This window comes from Homalodisca vitripennis, chromosome 3 (assembly GCF_021130785.1).
Source record: "Homalodisca vitripennis isolate AUS2020 chromosome 3, UT_GWSS_2.1, whole genome shotgun sequence".
Taxonomy (NCBI): Eukaryota; Metazoa; Arthropoda; class Insecta; order Hemiptera; family Cicadellidae; genus Homalodisca; species Homalodisca vitripennis.
This window is the reverse complement of record NC_060209.1, coordinates 138604841-138626626: the sequence shown is the minus strand read 5'-3', so window position 1 is coordinate 138626626 and position 21786 is coordinate 138604841. Positions and strand designations below refer to the sequence as shown.

At 34.0% G+C, this 21786-nt stretch overlaps 1 protein-coding gene across 2 annotated transcripts in view; it reads right to left on the bottom strand.

Moving 5' to 3' along the window:
- Positions 1-21786, bottom strand: part of LOC124357554 (GATA zinc finger domain-containing protein 14-like) — a 103234-nt gene that overhangs the window by 55905 nt on the left and 25543 nt on the right. For both annotated transcript variants that reach the window (XM_046809460.1, XM_046809463.1), the window contains exon 2: positions 19722-19760. The gene's annotated coding sequence lies outside the window, so the exon portion shown is untranslated. The remainder of the gene's footprint in view (positions 1-19721; positions 19761-21786) is intronic.

Here is a 21786-nt window from a genome sequence, read left to right as displayed (position 1 = left end):
AAACATTACAAAGGAGTATTATCCATTCTCGTAATTACACTGTAGTATTCCGAAACTCAATGAGAACTAAAAGTAAAACACTCACGCAATTTATACATCTGTTGAATCTGATTACAGGGTTATTATCCCACAATACCCTCCTTCAATTCCTATAATTCCTCGTGACGATAAAAACATATTTAAAACGTTTTCTTTTAAAAATGGCTACGAGTTAAAAATATTAAAAATTTTATTGTTGTTGATGATTTGTATATTATATGAAGGCTGCTTGTTTTATTACATTTAAATTTTCTATATACCTTAATAACCTTAAAGCCTAATTCCAGAAAACACTATTTTTGCAGTTTTACATCTTCATTTCAAAATTACGGCTTTCAAGATATTTAAGCGAAAATATCTTTAAAACGACATATAATATAAAATATCACAGGTATTACATACAGTATAGTTAGAGAATTTAATTTCAAATCCAACGATACCTAGTTGATAAGAAAATTGGTTGATAAATAAGGTGGAATAGGAAGGTGGATAAGTACTGAACAATATTAACTGTTATTATGTGACAACACTGCTTTTGAGCCCCAACCATCAGCTTTTTTGATATTTTTTATACATAAGTAAAATGTATAATGACCACTGAGGAAATTAACTACAATTTAATTAATCCTTTTCGTATAATATTTTCACTGAAACTGAAATATTTTATATTCAACGCAAACATTATTTAAGATTATAATTTTTTTTTTTTTTTTTTGTTGCTACCTATACGAATAACCCATTAAAGATTTGCAATGTTGACACAGCCATTACGTTTCAAATGCTTTTAGGCATAAAACCGACGCAGTGCGAATCGAGTCTATCACAATAACGTTTGTTCCGGAGGATGAAGAGACGGAAAAGATCAGAGGAGGGAAGTGAATAAATGTCAATTTGAAACTGAGCCTAACATTTCGGTGAAAGTGAATTGTTTGATGGAAGTAAGATAAGATCCGATCTCGGCCTTGAGCGGTGTCGGTCGATGGCTATTAAATATTATCGATAGAAAGTGAGACTGAGAGGTTCGAGGGCGCATCATTCAGCCGTTATGTTCGCCTCTCACACCAACACGGCACGGTGACTTTAACGCCGGTGGGACAGAAGCTGGCGTGCTCCTAAATGGATGCATAATGTGTCCACTGCCGCTGCCGCCCTGGGTAGATTGATGGGAACAGGTCGTCAGTCAAGCTAATGATACAGATAAGTACACTTTATGAATGGTAACAAGAGTTTAGTTGCTACAGTAAATCTAAAACGTCGCTACCACCCGGCATTACATCTAGCTGGTAGAGCCCTGCTGTTATCTAATTAATGTCACAAGTATCTTAACTTATAGTTCTTAACAAGTAATTTCTACCTTCGGAATAACTGAATATGCGCATTAAAAATTCTACTGTACTTTTTGCTCTTATTCTTATTGGAATATTTTTTTAATAAATAAAACTCATGATTCCACATTTTGGTTGAGATATTTATTGCATATGTTTTTATAAAGGAATATGCGTTTTTTAAATATTCTAACACTACTTAGATGAAGCAATTTAATTATGGGTTATTAACTTAATATTAAATGTATTGTTTACAGATGGTAACTATGCTAATTCTGTAGGAAGCTATTGCATCATAGATTTATTTCAGTTCGATAATCAACGTTTGTTATGTTAATATTACCCTAACCATATAACCCTAACTAAATCATTACTGATATTTCAACTACTTATTCACTATTAAATTATAAATTAGACGACTTGATACTTTATTTTGTTGTTAACACAAAAACTTAGTTTTAATTTAGCAATTTTACTGCCAGTTACTTAAGTTGTAATCATTAAATTAACATCATAATTCTTCATTCTACCTGACTAAAAACAAAAAAGATTTGAAATACAAAAAATCTCTTTTATAGAAAGTACGTAATAAAACCACTAACAATTCACGATAATAGCCTACGACGCTATATGAGGTATCAACTAAAAGTAAGAAAGCATATCAGACTTTGGATCTTTAAAAGTGCCAACTGTCTTCAGAAAACAGGATTCTGTAAATTGCCACGATAAGACCTTTTTCAGTTTCAAATGAGCTGAGAAGTTGTCTCATATGACACGTATCCTTGCGTTCCGTTACTGTCTATGGAATTTTACTTCAGTAACAATCCCTATATAAATGTTAAACCCTGCAGCCGTTTAAACTCTTGAAGACTGACATTGTACCTTGGGCGATGATTTCAAAGGCTCATAATTGAACTGAAATGAAAACACACATCCGGCCTGTCAGTGGACCATGAACTTCTGTTGTTTGTGTTCTCTTTGCCTCGACTCCGTTATCCATCACAACAGCAATCACTGACATTTACTGTCGTTTAGCAACAAGGCTTAAGTGCTCCAATTACTTGGACAGATCGTTTCCCCTTTAGATTCCTTCGAACAAAGAAATATTGCTTTTGTCGGTAGAGACACAAGGTGACAGACTTAACAGGGCCTTAATCCGTTTCCGTCCCATTTGCTGGTTATAGACTGAAATATTCTTTTGAATTGATTGCCTCTTATCACACTGTTTATTTTCTGGTTTCTTTTGCCACGCCTAAGCTTTATGGAAATGAGCAATAGATGTTAAACGTCAATGCACTAGGATTGCTTTTTTATACAACATAAAGTCCTTCAATATTTGTAGTATAAATAAGTGCACTGACTGGAAGGTGACAAGCAATTTTATGACTGTAAATTTGGTCAAATAAGAATGGAAAGAAGTGGAAGAACTTGGTCCGACGGAAAATAAGAAAGCTCGTACTGAATAAATGAAAACGTTTGGGCACAAAGAAAGGCCAAATCATGAAAACAGCCCGTTGACTGTTCTTCTCTTGGTAGGTCAGATCCATACGGGAACTAAATAAAACAACAAAGAACCATATTGATTGCTAACATTATGTAGTTCAAAGTGAATGTCCAGTGGATATCGCATTCAGGTCATTTCCCTACAATCAAGGAGTGGCGACGGAGTCAATTCACAATAGATGTGAAAGGGTAATGAGAAGTGAACTTGTAATGACTTCACGGCGGCTGTGGCTGATTGCCGTTATACAATGGGAGATGAGAGTAGAGCAAGCGACCGGGTCTGAAGACTAGCAGGATGGTCGGTGGGTCGCGACAGCACACTTCGGCCCACCCAAGCCCACCTCTCTTATCACGAGCCATCGCGACATGCTCAGCCGCGAGAGCCAAACCTTTCAATTATGTGTGATTCCAATCTGATAGTTTACGACATGTTAATCTGCCTGTGAGAAACCATTAATTTCTGCAGATTTATTTTCCTTCCTTGTACATTTCTATGCCATAAAATGAGCTCCTTTGCTCGATGCTCATTCAAATGGGAATCCACATGGAAAACAGGCAAAGACCTTGTCTGACAGTAGTTTTAAAATTAAAGGATGTTCATTATATCTACGATCGAATCTTATGCTGACTTCATAGAATTTTAACCAAAATATTGAATTTGATTCTAAATGTTTTATTATTCGATAAAATAGAAGTCAAATTATCTAATTTTATTTTTTTCACACGAGGCCTTTCGACATTAAAGATGCCAGCCAATGTCAGTTGTTTATTTGAAAATAGTGTTTTCCAATAAGAAGAGCTCCTCTTCCAATCGATTCTAAATATTTTTACGTTTCTCTTCTTTTCACTTACACTTACAGTCCGTATGGCAGTTTTGAATTTCAATAAATGTGTTTTACTGTACATACAATATACACTTTTTCGTGTACATCACATTTTAAAGTAAATTCCTTGGTGTAGTGTACAATTCTTCTCTGTTCCCTTGAAGAAATACACCTTCCTAGCTTTAATGATTTCTCTTCTCGTATGGGGACTCGTTAGGTATAGTCCTCGTTAGTCACATTAGCAAAGTGCTGGTTTGATTGTGGCCTAGTCCTTCATCTAGTGTTACTTTCTCAAGTTGAATGCTATTTCTGTCATAAAAAGATAAAGAACATTAATCACCGAGGTATTTTAGTGCAAAGAAAAGCCTTTACCAGGTTGTTGGCCAATGGTGTGGTCACAGAGTGTGGAACAATCCATCACAATCAGCTGGTGTTGTGTGAGTGGGAACCAATCAGCGCCGTATGTCAAGCATTATTGTCAGACAACCCACGAGCTCGGATGGCAATTTGTCGGGTCAGAGAACTCCCTTCTTCTCGGTCCACCGAAAATCACCCACGTGGTATAGGAATTCATCAAATTAATAGGGAAAAGCGTTAGAGAAAATTACAATTTTCACCGTTTAAAAAAAATAAGTATTCAAGATTATGACAGACTCAACTAACAATATAAGAAAACTTTGATACGTACTGTATGCACAAAATGAGTACTATAAAAAATTCATGATGATACAATATTTGCAAAACCACATCAATGAGTGAAATAATTAAAACAATCCAATTAGGAAAATTGTTGAAGAAGAATAGTTTTAAATTAGAGATAAGAATGAAATTTATTATTTTGTATGATGATCGTCTGCCCTATATCATTCACTTGTTTTAACTCGCCGTTACTTATATTCATTAACTCTACAAACATACACGCTCGCACATAATTATAAATGAACATACACTACTACTCACATTACACATGCGAACACGCACATCACACTCTTGAACTTCACTTGAATATCCTCATTCATACTCAAAATTCAAACTCACTGTAATAACATTTTACTTTTTTAATTATTATTGATATCACATATTTTCATGTTATAAAAAACTATTCTCTAATATTGTTTTTTGTTGTTAAAAGGCTCTGTTATATAATTGTCATATTGCTTATTATATCTTATTTATACGACTTATATTCATCTAAGAAACCCGTAAGAATAAAGCATTGTTAAACTTGCAACCATTATGTATTGGCTATGCCGTTAATAATAAATGACAAACAGAATAACATAAGTATTATAATATATGTGTTGGTCAGGAGGTATTAATATAAATATATAATTAAATAAATTAAACATTTTCTGTTGAAACAAGATTGTAGGATTACGAAAATCTTAAAAAAGGTACGAAAACATACGGAGGTATAGAATGTACTATAATGTGAGGTCTACATATGAAAAGTATCCTAAACGGCTGTGCTTAAACATTTGTCACGCAATTAATTAATACGGGTTGTAATATCACCACATTTACTCATGACAAGGATACAGATTTTTCTTTTACCTTAATTATAAAATTATTTTAATGGCAGATATCTAATAAGTTTCTCAGAGCAACAAATGATGTTTTGTACAGAGGGTTGCATATTGAATTAAGACCCATTGTTATAGTATTGGATCCGCGAGCGAATTAATTTGTATTGTATAAGAACATCACCTAACTTTTCGTGAAGTTTTTAAAGAAAATTTCTACACAAAAAATATACATCCACCCCATTTATATAGGTTGAAATGGGAAGGTAGAGAAAGGTTAAAAACGTCAAATATTTTCTCAAATCATATTATTTTTAGCTTGACACACTTAAAGGAGCCGTAAGCTACGTAAATATTGTTTATTCCACCATCAGCCAACTAATATAAGAGACCGAAAGTAGCCAAATTAGCCAAATTTAGCCAAATTGACTTACCCTGATTTATATTTTATTTATATGTCGGTCTGTTGGTTTTAAGTGAGTCACGTTCACAAAATATGTTCCGAGGAAAAATCATCGATGCATATGTTCCTTTTGAAACCTTTTTTCATTACAACCCCAACCAAAACTAGCGTCCTATCGACTTTTTTTAGGGGATATGTCTATCTACTTCACGATATACTGATTTGGGTTATCATACAATGCAACTGCAATTCCACTGAGGGTCGGTTGGAAAGTTATACGGTGATATTTAGATTTATGACACAAATTTTATGCTCAGTCTCCTAAGTACGAGTGGAAATGTTACTGTTAAAACGGCATATGTCATGACAGCTATATGTAAAATGTCAAGAAGGAATATTCTGTAACGTTTTATTAGATTATTATTCCTTTATGCAGTATTTTATAACCCACACCCATGCATTATTAACAAATAACGGTATTTTTAAGACGAAACATTTTCAATGTTACATTTGTATCACTATACACGAACCGTTATTTTCCCACTTTATAAGTTATGACTTCACTAATTAACCTTGAAACATTCTCGTCTATTTCCGTTTTTCTCGCTTGTATTGCAACTATTGTGTCGCGTTGCACACATCTCTGAGCGTGCTTGTCTTGACTCTATATGGCAGTGGAGTATGCAGTATGCACACTTCCAATTGCCTAACAGTGCTCTGTATGCCTCTATCACACCACAGGTAATGAGTGTCCCAGTTGGCTATGACCGCAGCACCTGTCCGGTGGTCTGTATGAAGCAACATACAGGAGGCCTGAGAATGTTAATGTCCATGTCAGGAGATGGCGTAGTCCAGTTCACGTGTCAGGACCACTAAGGAATTCCAGTAAATAATCCTTATTTCTTCATTCTTCACAAAGCGTCGAACAATGGCCAAAAATCCAAACATAAACATTTTCTTTTATTTCATTTAACTGTATAGTTATAAGATTTCGGACATTTGCAAATCGTTATACGTTACTAACTATATGACGCTAGGTTTCGAGATCTGCAATCTGATCTCTTCCTCAGGCGAATAAATAACGTAACACATAACTACAATTTAGGTTAAAATAAACAACCGGAGCTGCTTGGAGTTCACTCCAGGCGTTGTCACTACACAGGATACAAGTCGCGAGCACAAGTCACGAGCAACCAAAGTCACAATCACACATCACACCAGCACAGGTAAATGTTTCGCAAATGTCCGAAAACCTATTATCCTTTCAAACCTTCCATCGTCAATAAGAAACTTTAAACAAAGAAGTATATAGTTATATTTTAAAGTAGAACTAAGGAGTGCATAAGTATTTTAGAATATATGTGTTTAATAAAACTGGCTCCGAAATATTGACATAATAAATCATAAAATACTATGTGCAATCTTATTATTTTCCGGATGTTTGTAAAAAGCTACGAAATTACCCTTTTAATTAAAAACATTACTACTGTACTTTAAAATAAAAAATACTAGTAAAACTATTTTTATCCATACTTTCCATTACTTCAGCGCACTGTACGCTGTGCTATAGCTACAATGTGATCTTATGAAAATTGAAAGAAAAATTGTTACTACGTTTAACTTAAGATGGTTTATAAATTCCGCATAAGGAAATAACTGCTTAGAAATACGACGACCATTAAAAAAATGTTTCATATTTCTCTGAATTTTGTGTTTTATACGATCCAATATTCATTTAATATTCAGCTGGGCTCGATATTTAAACTACAAGAATTTTCTAGCTTTAATATGGTAATGACGCTACTTACAATTTTCAACTGGTTACAAAAACCACTGCATATGAGCATATACTCTTATTAAAAAATTATATTTCACGCCCATGAGTGAAATCTTATGACAGAACGGTCAGACCATAAACGTAAATACTTTGGTGTAGAAAATCTTTGAATGAGTTTAAGCTTTTAATAAATTTGAAGTATATTTTTATTTATATAACATAGCGATCAAATTAAAGGCAGAACTATAATATAAATGTCAAGTTAGAATTATTACCTGCGAATTAAGTCCATTAAGTCGCGGAAGCACTTACGTTCAATAAAACTAGGAATGCCAGCTGTCTGAGGCCAACAACACATACTTGTATCTATAATTATAGCGGCTACGTTAGAGAATTCTAACGTTAGTGTACAAATTGGTTTTACGTTGTAGTCCAAGTTAGTTAGTGACTGTTTCTTTGCTATTTAGTTCTAATATAGACGGTGGTTTTGTATGTATTACTGAACAAGGTATCTCGTAGTAATTTTTATTACGCATACGTATGAGTGAATTCTTTCTTTATTGCGTTCATTTAGTATGGTTAACCTAGGTTAAATTATAGAGATTGCTAACTGTAACTTCTTGTTAATGTGCTGCTATATAATAAGAATACCTACAATAGTTAAAATGTATTAAACAAAAATACATTTTTTTATTAGCTACGGCTTTGTGGCTTTAGAATCGTTCCCGTTGCTTGTTCTTCAATTTTGAAGTTAAATATCCTTCACGGTGATACAAGGAAAAGTAAACGAATAAAGTTAAATAGTTCTGAAAAGTAATTCAACTGTCTACAGCTACTTTGTAGCTCTAAACAAATATATAGCATTGCATTTAAAAGTTGCAATAATGGGTATAGGGATACATTTTGAAAACAAAAGAAAATGGCATAGTAGAAAAGCAGACTTCATAATTTAATCACTACAAAAAACATTTGAAAACTGTGTTTTAATAATCTTGTTGCATTTTAGTGAATCCACAGTAATATACAGTACAATAAATAAATTAATATAAATAAAAGTTCGGCGAGTTTTGCATTAACAAGAACTTTGTTAAATGTATATCATTTGTATGCGAAAAATATATATTTGTGCTTTTTAGAATTGAATGTGTATATGTTATATAAATTGTAAAACCGACATTTAATGATTATTGATTAATATATGCATGGCTTATGAATAAAAATATTTTGGCGTACAGGTTATATGAAATTGAGGACATTTTTAAACCCAACAACCCATGTAGAGATCACAAATTTCTTTCGACTATCAAAATTGACACCATTAACACCTGGAAAATCTTGCTATTTGAGTAAGGATACTGGATGAAATCCATCTGAAGGATATATTCCGTTGGAATTACAGTATCTAATCGCGAATGGTATGACAAAGGCATCCTTCCTAATATGGGCATGATAACGTTAATCTTTCAGATGCATCCAGGTATCTTGAAATGCAGGTCAGATTTCTCAGTAACGTCCCTGTTAAAAACTAAAAGCTAGGATCGGCGTATCTTTATTTTAAAGGAGGTAGCTTCATAAGTCAGAATAGACTTTATGCGGATTGTTGGCCAACAAGATGAACCCCGGCCTAGAGGCACCACGAAATCAGGTTTTCACAGGTTGTAAACAGAAAAACAGTCCTAAGAATCTTCTTACATAGTTTTATTAATTTCGAATTAAATTAGTTTGCTATTAAACACAACAGAACTGTCATGTTGGTAGTGAGAGAGGTAACATTAATCTCAAACCACACCACCCTGATCCGCACTGTAACTGCCGCCACTTCGCTGCCGGCACTACCGTATCTTCCATCTTCGAGTGCGAGAGAGCCACTTGCTACACATGCTCGGTCATCTGATACAGGCGCAGAAATAATGGTTTTATTTGATAATTAATGTGTTGATTTACCAATCTGGCTTCGAAAGCTTGTTGCAATCAAGACAAGTTGTTGCTTTTGCCTTATCGGTATGGTAGCATCTACTATTGCACCAGTGCAGCGCAGATAAACAGATATAACGAAGTATGGTAGGTCTCGACAGAGCCTATGAGCAAAACGAATGAGAACGAGCAGACCGACGGACAGACATTTGACCTTTTGATCCCAACATTAATGGCGATCTTCCTCGAATCAAGAGAAACCAATAACAAACTAATGATGACCTAATTAAAAATTTTAACTATGCAATTGTTATAAGGTAACAAATGAGATAATGTTTCTAATTCAAATTTTGCTTCAATATTAAGATTTCTTGAGCACAATGATGGTTTACTACAGTTTATCACCGTGTATATGGTTGCACGTCTGATTAGAATTAGATGAATATGAAATTGCAATGCGCATCTCATACATTATATGAAAATATTCATGAAATTCATGAGTATATAATTATTTTTAGATGTAATAATCATACGCAGAGAGTTTCCCATGGCCTTGGGGGTGAATGAATGCAGTTGCGAATGCGCGTGACGTCGCGCCGTGTCTCTCCGGAAACGGATACATGATTCCCAAGATCGAACGACCTTTGACTTCAATGTTATGCAATAATAGCTTTCATTTTATTGCGAGCCTTGCCATTTGAACTTGACCGCCCTGAGTAACTGCCGCGTGAGAAGTGTTCGCCAAGTGAGAATGCCGGGCTGGGGCTCTTCTTCAACATCATTTACCGGTAAATGTTTAAGCTCACTGGTTACACTACAGGCATAGCTTACGTTTAATGCTAGTGACCGTTTAAATTTTTTTTTTTAATTTATAGAATTTCCCTGCTAATTTATAGAATAAGAAGGAAAAACAAAACGTTCTGGTGGTGTAACGGTGTTGACGCAGATGAATACGTCGTTACGATTGTTTGAAAACACATTGAATGTTTATATTGGTTAATTTATTACGTTGGTGTGGTGTAAAGCCCTTTATTAACCAGTTATGACTTGATGTTGTTGAAACATTTCGTTGTTATACTTCATTACAGAGTGCTTCACTGAGATTGCGTTGTTCCTTTAACTGTCTTCTGAGTATAAATCAAGTCAGTGATAGCACAACAATCATGAGTCATCTGTGTATTGGTCGTAATATCGGAACAGGTGTAATCATAGAACTACTAAGAGAAAACGGTAAGCCATTCCTAGCCTCAGTGTAACACAATGGGGTATTATTGTAACTAGCTATCGTAATCGACATGTCGTGGTTACTGTGTTGTGGGTCAAGGTCAACAGACATCTGTTGGAAGACCATTCATCTTGTGATAGTTCGAGCTTACGGAATTCCATTGAACTCTCATATGTAATTGTACATGTGACGTCATGCTTCAGTAATTTAAGTGCTTGTTGCGTTCATTATCTCATTAAAAGTAATCAGTATCTTTATAATTAACATGTAATTACAAATTATACTAGATGGAACATTTATAAGCTTACATTATGCATGATGTTGGAACTAGTCTTTGATACTCTCATAAAAAATCAAATAATAAATATTGCAAACAATAGTATGAAGTAAAATCCATCTGAAAAGAGATATCAAAATATCATTATCTCCAGAATATACCAGTTTGTTTCAGAATCAATTAAAAACAATTTTTTTGGAATTATTTAAATAGGCGAATTGTATTGACATCGATCAAAGTAATACAATTGGGTAGTACCAATGTAATTATTATTATAAACTAGGTAAATATACAAACTACTATTACTAGTGTTTTAACTAATTACAAAGCGTTAAAATGTAATTGCTGAGTGAAAGTAGAAAATAATATGATCATAAGCTTTAAAAATTGAGAGATAAAAGAGACATACTCGTATATCATTATAAAATTATTTTTATATAATCATTATACAAATTAGGGTTATGTATACTTATTTATAGAACGTAAATCGTACGGATGAGTCGAAAGAACAAAAATGAAACTAGATATAACTTGTAAAATGGTTCATTCAAATTTTATACGTGAGGAAAATTGATATTGATTAGTTTCTTGAATATTCCAGACATTACCTTATACGGTAATGATTCGTAATACTACACAATATATAATGAGTATATGTAAGATTTCTACAGACTACCAACTAACATGCAATGTTAAAGGTCAACTATAAACGCAGACTGGGGTGTTGTCGGTGATCACTCCATTGCGCAGTCTTGTTCAATCGAGAATTACTAGACCACGAAAAGTATTATCCTCTTAAAATTACAAAATAGTATGGTCATTAACACCTCGGAGCCGTTAAGTTTTACGAGTATTGACCACCAGCTGACACTGAGAGACCGAACATATGATTAGTGGGATCTGGCAGTTATCTCGGATAATCCCCCTCCCCCCACAGCAATTGAGTATTGAGTTATTGACCACCAGCTAGGAGTCTACAAGGCCGGAGACTCTTGCCATTATTGCTATCTGCCGATAGATCTTAGTTTTAACCATTTATAAGACATAGGACACTTAATAGGTAGTTTGTAATCTTGTTGTGGCACTTTCACCTCTGGCATTTTCGTTATTTATCAAACTTGTGTTGTTTTTAGGCTGTTTGACGTAAACACTGCTCTCGAAATGTCATGGCTTGTTTTTAACCCAAACAAAAACTTATTTCCTTGATATTTCAGAGCTTTTTTGATAAATACAAACCGAAGGCTATTTAGGTCAAAGGAATGAGAAACGTGACATTCCTTCAATGATGATTAATTGACAGTAATATTAGAAAACAAGATATATTATATTTTTACTTCTTTAATAAATCCAGAATAATAAAAAAAACAATAAATTTAGAAAACAGTTTAAAGTTAAGCAAATGGGTTTTTTGGGATATTTTACTTCAAGTCATGATCCTATAAATAACATCCTAAAAAAACCACAAAGGAAGACATTGTTCATTCAAGTACATGCGTTTAAAGTAGAAAATATTGATACTTTCTTTCCATCAGCAATTAAAATCGGCTAAATATAAAAATATGATTTTCTACACCATGTATAGCTTTAGGGTGTGACAATTTTTAATGACTCATTAAACCTTATTTAAGAAACTAGAATGTTCTTTAATATTTTGTATCTAAGTAAATTAAACATTTTTATTGATGTGTTATTCTCTCCAGACATCATATATATATATATATATATATATATATATATATATATATATATATATATATATATATATATATATATACATTAAATTGTATAAATGGCAATAGCCTTATTTTATTTTCAATAAACATTGAATCGCAAAAAGTACTTGCTCCGCCGGGACTCGAACCCGGATCTCTCACTTGCCGGGTGAATGTGCTACCATTACACCACAGAGCGCTTACTTTTTCCGATTCAATTATTTTGTATTTGGCCGTATCTGTCACATATGTGTTTAAATAAGCAAACAAACATATGATCGGAAGACCAAATACCTGTCAAACGACTTTTATTTACATTCATTAAATTTGTATAAATGGCAATAGCCTAATTTTATTTTCAATAAACATTGAATCGCAAAAAGTACTTGCTCCGCCGGGACTCGAACCCGGATCTCTCACTTGCCGGGTGAATGTGCTACCATTACACCACAGAGCGCTTTTTCCGATTCAATTATTTTGTATTTGGCCGTATCTGTCACATATGTGTTTAAATATATACATATATATATACGTATTGTAAAAATTCCAAAACCTTTTCCCAATCCTCATTCTTTGGACCCGATTGTAAGATACCTCCAAACTCTGGTTTAAATGCCTAGACTGCGCATGGAATCACCAAAAAAGCATTATTATATTTTTCTGTTTAGAAAAATTGACTTGAAAAATATCTTAAAGAGCTATGACCAGTATTGTTTTAACAAAATTGCACTGACTTAAAAGTATATGCTCTGACGCACTGCTCTCCACAATCAGGAAATGAATGGTGCCGAAGGTAAACTGGCGAAGATCGATGAATGAATCTAATGTCAACTTTAATAATCCTCAATGGATGTTATAAAACCGGTGGCCGGATGGTGTCACTGTGGCCGAGTTACGTGAAGGCGGACGGTCTGAAAGGTTACCGGTAACCGGTGAGACACCGTGGACCGGTTACCCGGCCAATAATTGGAGGATCTTCTGCCGCCCGGAGAGCTTTCTATCTCGTCGCAACATCTCTGGAGGGAAGGTCCCAGACTGCAAATCATATCGGTTGCTCAAGCAATGCACGCTCGCGCCCGCCTGTCTTCCCACATAACTTCTCCGAATCTGCAAGACTTCGTAACGACTGGGGAACGTAAACAGCTAGGAAACCTATCGGATTTATGGCGATACTTTTAAGGACGATTTGGATTTCATTTTTATTCATGAAATAATTTTATATATCCTCTTTCCACAACATTTCCACAGCCTGAATCTAAAGACAAATTCTTCTAAATTGACTTGTATTAGTGCTTTATACAAGTCAAGAGGTAGCTGTACCGTCAAATAAAATGCCAGCAAAAATAGTGTTTTTCGTAACATTAACTGAGTGTAACCTTAAAAAAAAAAAAAAAAACAAATTTCATCAGTACGAGACTAGAGGTAAGGAGCATCCAACAGCACAGAAGGACGGTTTTAGAAGACTTACTAACACAAATGGGGTCAAGCCACTCAATTCGCTTCCTGAAGAAATCAGACAAATCAAAGCTATTTTTCTCTGTTTGACACCACTAGAGCTAAGATCATGGCTAACCAGACATTAATACTCCAACTCCCTTTCTGATATCCAGAGTTATATGAAGTAAATGAAATAGCTATGCAAATTGATTACTCAATAAAATAATATTATTGCATTCATAAACTAAACCATTAGTTTAACGTTTTCAATAATTTTATTGTTAATTGCGAAAATGTAATAAATTAATAATATAATACTTATTAGCACTACCGTTCAACAAGTATTGTTACCAACATGACTCAACTGAAAGCTAATTTACCTGCTGCTGTTTTCCTCCATTTTCCCTTAAAACAAGTATGTTATTAGTTCAGTGCAGTTATATTACTTAATATTAAATAATCTTAAAGACAGACGTAATTAAATTTTAGAAAAACTCCAGGTTATGAATATTGGTGCCTTTAAAACCCCCTTTTCATGGACAACAATAATATAATGCACCAGTAATAACTTATTAGTTGGATTATACTCGTACGGAGAGATATTTCTCAATTAAAGTATGTAAACATTAGCACAAATGTTCTTTTAGGACTACGTTCCAAGGAAACCGTCTCTTTTCCTCGAGAATAAAAGAAATTTAATATTAATTCAACTTATTTATTATGAAGATATTTTGCGTCCTTACCGACAAGAGTGTATGTTGGTAAGGTGAAAGTAATGGTAACAATGTTTTATCTTTTAATACATTTAATAGTATTTTAATAATTATTGTGTGTGTATGTCTCGGCTTATTAGGCTAGTTTGTATAATAGATCAAGTTAATTTTTCTAGAAGGTAAATCACATAAAATAATTCAAGGGGCTTCGGATTAAATTGTATAATCGTGAATAGATTTCATTATATTTTATCTCAAAGTTTATTAAATGTTTTATGTGCGTGAATGAGCTCATTACATTAAATGGAAAGACCAAATGGTAGATGCAGTAAAATGCTTCTTGATACGAATTGCTTCTAATTTTTATTCACATTAAGTTTATATTTTATGTGAAGTATCCGGTATAACATTATACAAGAGGTCTCTGTGCGATAGTACGGTTAATTGGTTATTCCGATGGTCAATCAGTTAAAAACCAGCTGCAGCATTCTGATATTATTTAACGACTAAGTAACCGGTCGAATACAGCCGGAAGGTTAACCAATTGACCCCTGCCGATTTGTCAAGAGCCAATCGCGGACCAAATTTAGCCCGATCCTCACATCTCACGAGCGGTGTCGGACTACGCAGCGTGGCGCGGCGGCTACGCTTAGTGTAAGGCATCGTTAACTAAGGTCAGAGTAAATCTTGCTTTGTGTCAATGACATAAAATCACTGACGCACGGGGAAATCGTGTAGAATGCTGATGATACGACTCTTTGTTTCAATGAAACTACGAAATCAGTTTTGGAACAAAACGCGTTTGTTGGAATTAACAATTATGTTCAACATTTCCACAGCCTGAATCTAAAGACAAATTCTTCTAAATTTGACCTTTGAATTTCGCTTTAAACTCAGTAGACTTCGAGTATGTTCCTAGCATCATGTTAGCGGATACTTTACCAGAAGAAATCTTCTCCTCGAAATTCCTTGGAATTGATCTTGATCAAGGTTTGCTCAAAATTACCCTCAGGCATTTATGTTCTGAGATCTTTAGCAAAATACAGCCCGTGTCAAGTTCTGATAACGGCGTATTATGGCTTCATTTATCCTCACTTTACTTACGGATTAGTGTTCTGGAGTGCCTATGCAAATAATACATTTTCAAGAGTGTTCGAATTTCAGAAGCAAGCGATCCGCACCATTGCAAAATCAAACTTAGAGAGTCGTGCAGGCCAACTTTCAAAAGGTTGCAACTAATAACTATGCTTAACCTCTACATTTTGGAAACAATTTTTAATTGTATGCCTAAATATACCTTGACTACGTGCCAAGACATTCATTCATACGAGACTAGAGGCAGAGACAATTACCGAACGGAGACAAAGGGCGGTGGTTTATGAACGCTTTCCTTCACAGGCAGGGGTTCATTTTATTAAAACTCTGTCTAATGAATTAAGAAATGCCTCTACGCCCAAGGTGATCAAAACTCGTCTGAAACGCTCTTTAGCGCCAAATGCATGTAAACGATTTTCTGGCGTATGACTGAGAGACCTCACAATAACAAGACTGACTATCGAACACAATGGGAAGCATTGGTGATGAATGAATGTGGAACAAGAGGTAAAACGTACTAGTATGTCTAAATGAGAGCTCAATGTGGTATATATGTCTAAATTTTAGCATGTTTTACGTCAGTAAATTATTGACTATTGACTAAATCTGACCGAATGCGACGTCGCACTTGCAGCCCCGTCCTCACATCTCACGTCCAGTGTCAAGCCACGAGGCGTGGCGCTGCAGTGATGGTCACTATTAGGCAGTATTAGCTGGTGGCAGAGCCAATCTGACCTAATGTGACGTTTGCACGAACAGTCTGATCGTTACATCTCACGTCCAGTGTCAAGCCACGAGGCGTGGCGCTGCAGTGATGGTCACTATTAGGCAGTATTAGCTGGTGGCAGAGCCAATCTGACCTAATGTGACGTTTGCACGAACAGTTTGGTCGTTACATCTCACGTCCGGTGTCAAACCACGCGGCGTGGCGCGGCGGCGACGCTCGCTATTAGGCAGGATTAGCTAAGGTCAAAGAAGACCACGGGCCGCGGGGACTTTCACAGGCGCGGGGCGGCGAAAGCGGCCAAGTACCGTTTATTGCGTAACGTGTCGTAACAACGTAACGACTGTAACCTAGGCCTAGTGGCGCGTCGGTATACGCGTCTCAGCTGTCACTGTGCCATCATTGCACTTGAGTGGTACTTGTTACCTCGGACATCTTACCCACTAAACTACATGTCACGTTAATATTGCTGTAGTCTGCAAGTCAAGTGATCTTCATAACTTGTCTACTCTGCTCGCGTTCTTGGCACAAAAGAATCATTCGAGTCTTGTAGATTGGTCTTTTTGCACTTGTTTAAACACTTCAGAGCCTGATTGATTTAGTTAAGAAGACTTTTTCCTATGAATATCCTACCGATGATTCTAGAGCAATTAGGAATAATTTTTAACTAGTTGTAGTTCACATTCCCAATACTAGTGTTAAAAACATACAATTAAAATACTGTTCTAAAAATTTATAAATGAAGATAACTAATTTTAATGCCCTAACTATTTTGATATTATAAGTATAAACAATTTCAATGTTAAGTAATTATAGTACCTATAGTAGTATAGTTTTGATAATGTTATTAGTCATAAATACAGTGTTTATCTTGTCTTAAAAAGAATATATATATATATATATTTCAATTTAAATTATACATTATTTTTTTAAAGTAAGGATTAAAAAATTACCATTTTCTGAGTAATATATGAAAAAAATCAATCAAGATCTATTTTGGTGGAAGAGAGAGCACTGCATCTAGTGGTCTTTAATAATTGTTTCTAAATTGTCAATTTACTAATTTAAAGAATATATTCGTTTGACAGCGTAAAAATGTTAATAAAGCATAATAATGTTTTTAATTCTTTTCAATTATAATTATACACAATAAAGTTACTTAATAAAATGAATAATCAATGAGATGTTATGTGTCTACTACTACAATTACCATTGTCATCGACTATTCTTGACCAACATCGTCCAAGCGGTGCTAAATGATGAGCTAAGACATTTTGTCACTACATTTTAGCGAAGAAAACGCGTTTCACAAAATAATTGTTTCCTGAGTATCGCCACCAATACAAACTATTATGCCTCTCTTAGTTCATCTCCGTTATAAAAGATTAATTTTTCCCAGGCCAACAAAAGCATTGTTATTCTTCCCTCGCCGCTAAACCGCGGTTTGTATAGACCTTTTGTCACTGTCACCGTTACTCAAGCTTTCTCCATGAAATATGTCAAATAGGGTAAACATTATTTATGTTGCAACCAAGAGAAGGCACCAGACACGATGACTTAACGTTCATTTGTTTGAAAAACAATATAAATTAGTGAAGTACACATTTTATGAAGGGAAGAGGACTTTATTCCAAACATTTGCCTCATTCAGTGATACTATCTCGAAACGTAGTGTTACTGATTGTATTGCATAACTGAACGATGGCAAATGTCCGGAGAAAAATACTGTTTCCTTCATAATCCTTCCATCTTCAAAAGCAAACTTCAAACAAAGAATACATTTTCTATTGACAAATACCTAAATATAGTTATTTCCCGAAGTCCTTCTAATAAAGAACAAACAATGAACGAGTCACATGATCCCCTCCCTCGTTTTAGCGCGCGTGTTAAAACCTGTACAACTTCTACAGTTGGGCCTGCAAGGATCCTTTTTATTTACTCTTCCACACTCGATACCTTACCACAATTTATATCCACTGTTATATTAAATGTTGGTTTTATTCTTCAGCTTAGCGCATCTTAAAAGTTATATTTTTATTTATCTCGAACTTCTCAACACGCTCTACTCCTTCATAACAGTTATAATTGTAATCCTTGTCTGTTTAACTGAGCTTTAGCGAAGCCTACACTCGTGGTGTTGGAAAAGTTTAATTTATGTCTGTATGTCTATTTGTAGATCCGCACAATATCTCGAAAATTAACTGATCTATAGACGACATTGTACACGTAGCTTCATTTCTGTATAAGAAACACTGAGTTCGATGATGGAGCATGTCACTCCATGGAATCTGGCTGAGTGTTAGCTAATATTTGTACACTGTCCTTATAGTTACTATGATGACTAGGAGAAAATAGCAGATTAAATTAAATAAACAATCTCAAGATACATGTATAGAGATTCAAACATATTAACACGTGTTGCCTAACTGTCCCAACATATACAGCATCATTTTATAGTGACATGATGCGGATATTTTTATTATTTAAACACTGTTTAAATAATAAAACGTAACGAGGTGTGTTGAGAAAGACTTCATATGTAGATTTTAAATTCTGCATCCAACCTGAGCGAAGCCTTATTTTATATGTGAGAAAGTGATTGATAATAGTACGCTTTAAATATTGTACAGCGTGTCTGATCCAAATTTGTCTGCATATGTATGTGCGATCGGTGTTTAAGTAACATATTTAAGTTACTATACTAAACTTTAGGTTCAGACAAAAATTGCTAGTTGCATTTCTGGGATTTGTATCCCTAATGAAGTTTGGAACACCGGGTTCAAGACATATCCATGCAGGGTGACAAGATGTAATGTATAAATCAGTGTGTTTCGAAAATATTATGAGAATATTTAATATTGTCCTCCTTTTTGCTTTAATGTCCTTTTTCACCACCAAAAGGCCTCCTTTTAGGAATTTGCGACTGGTCAAATAATCCTTGCGACCCCTAAGGTTACAGGAGAGGCAATCCATCAAAATTGACTAATTTCCAAACGAATTGTATTTTATTATGATTAAGTTAATATATCTATATCAGAAATAATCTCTCAGCCAAACACATATGTTTATTAATTTGACCATTACCTCCGCTCAGATTATGTAAGAATGACACATCCTCTTACTGAGACCTAAAGAGGAATCACTATTTTCATTCCGTTTGCCAATCTGATTATCAATCAATCAGTGGGTAGACTTTCACCCTCTCACTCACGACAGGTGTGTCTACTTACCGTGTAGATGCGTGATGTATGGATTCTCTAGGTCTGTTCCTGCAACAACAACAACACGTTAGCTTCGACATAACTTATACAAAAACATTTTATGGCCTCGTAAAACTTAAACACCACCACAGTTAAAATTCTGATCTTGGATTCCCTTTATATTATAAATCACTATTCACACGATTGGAACGTTTCTAACATATAATTCGAAAATAGGAAATTTAGTTAGATCTCCTACTTATCTATACCTCATTTGTAAATGGTCCAACTGCTTTAACTGCACATAAATAATTAAGTTAATAAAAACCATTTTAATACACTCCTACAATGGATTATGATGGAAAAAAACAATTTCTATTACATTCAAAGAAATGTATGATCCCATTCAGTTCTGTGAAAGAGTATTAAACTTCAAGATATGAATTTGATAGAAAAATTGGATCTTTGTATAGTTATTTGAATTCATATAACCCATAAATTTTAAATAAATTTCCTTAGTTGAAGGCAAAAAAGAGATTAAGTGAATTTTAAAACAATTATATTCGTTTCAACTGTATACATCGATATACTCGTGTATGGCAGTTTGCTCATATTAAATAATCCATTTATATTAAAAAAAAAAACGTTTTCACTATGTAATTATATTCCAGAATATATCTTTTGATATAGGTAAAGTACATATTAAATCAAACATCCTAAGAAAGTTTCAACGAATTAATATTTAAAGGTACTCGGAATATTTGTTATATACATTTTTTACTTATTTCAGTACATTTTTAAATAAAAATATATGTTTTGTAGCAAGGGCCAGTTCAATAAATATTTCTCATCTTGAGGCACACCAAATTAAGGAACACAGAATATAAAATCGAGCTCCACTCTCAAAATTATTTTAAGTTATCACACTATACAATATGGTGGACACTGAACATTGAAGCGTATTGTTCACGTTCTTAGTCAAGTAAGTCTATTTAGATTTATTTTAAAATCTCCCCTTTCCCCAAATTAAATATTGAATAATAAAAACAGAATCTAAGTTTTCTTGTAAAAATTGTTTCACTGGTCCAGTTAAATATTGATCAGTTATTAAAAATTGTGTATTATTGATTGTGATTTTGGAAACAAGCAGGAGCTTTTTTCTGAGAAATTTACTTTTTAACACTAAAAATAACCTTTATTAGTATAGTGATCATTTCAGACGCATGTTATTTAATTTTTAATATTGATTACTTGGAAGGAATTCCATGTAGTTATAATTTGAATCCATAAACGGTCACCATTTTGCATAATACGACATTTTAGGTTATTTTTTTAATACTGGGATGTATTTAGTTTCGTTCATTGTCCATAAATTGTGTTACAAGGAAATATTAATAAGACGATAGGCACTAACCTATTCTCATTTTGAGAAAAAGTACAAGATAAAATAAAATACTAATATATAATCTGTAAAAACTTCTTAAGTATTTTGACCTCTTTTCATTCTAAAAACATAAATAGAAAGGGTAATTTAATTGTTACTGTGCATCAAATTCTCATAAAAAGACGATTGTTTGTTTTAAGAACGAAAAGAAAAAGGCAAGCTAAATGTCCTTGATGATTTGATTTACGAGGAGTTTCGAAACGTGTACAATTTGTGATGCCTATATAAGTTTCACCACTAGGACGTTTCATCTAGAGCCAGCTATTGCTTGTTCCACAGACCTAATGCCTGAGGCTAGGTCTAGGATGGATGCCAGCAACAGGTTCCAGTTAATTATAATCAGCTGGTGAATCACAAATCCATCACGCTTCACCTGCTTCAGGATTGAAAACGTTTTTGTCTCGTTTGAAATAACATTCCAGTTGCACAACCTCACCATGTACGGTTTAATGTATATTCTATTAAACATTCATTAATTTATTGATCATTCATGGAATTTTTGCTTAGTGTATAAATAAACATACAATTTAAATAAAACTATACAGACCATATTTCGTGAAATTTTCTTAATATTACGAGTGAGGATATTAAGAGTCAGAAACTTATAAACTTTGTAGGCTACATACGATTATTTTATAATAAATTTAATTG